We start from the raw sequence: 331 nt of genomic DNA, 5'->3' as shown, positions 1-331 counted from the left end.
CCAGCGGCGGGGCCAGCGGGTGTCACGCCGTGGCACGGGGACGGCAGGGACAGTGGGCGTCACACCACAGCACAGGGACGGTGGGAACAAGGGGAACCGCGGCCACCCACCTGCCCCCACTCACCACCACGGCTGCCGACAGGGCCAGGAGCTGCGGGCGCAGGAAGGTCCAGAATGCCGGCCAGTCGAAGGCAGGCTCTGGCCGGGGCTGCGCGGGCTCAGAGGGGACTGGAATGGCAGGGATGGCGGCCTCCTGGCAGCGCACGGCTGTGCCCAGCAAGCCGAGTGCCACGCAGGCCGTGGCCGGTCCGGCCAGGAGCAGGCAGCGCCG

Source organism: Aptenodytes forsteri, unplaced genomic scaffold (genome assembly GCF_000699145.1).
Source record: "Aptenodytes forsteri isolate BGI_AS27 unplaced genomic scaffold, ASM69914v1 Scaffold466, whole genome shotgun sequence".
In the NCBI taxonomy this organism is placed as follows: domain Eukaryota; kingdom Metazoa; phylum Chordata; class Aves; order Sphenisciformes; family Spheniscidae; genus Aptenodytes; species Aptenodytes forsteri.
The sequence above is the reverse complement of the archived record's forward strand: the minus strand, read 5'-3'. Positions refer to the sequence as shown.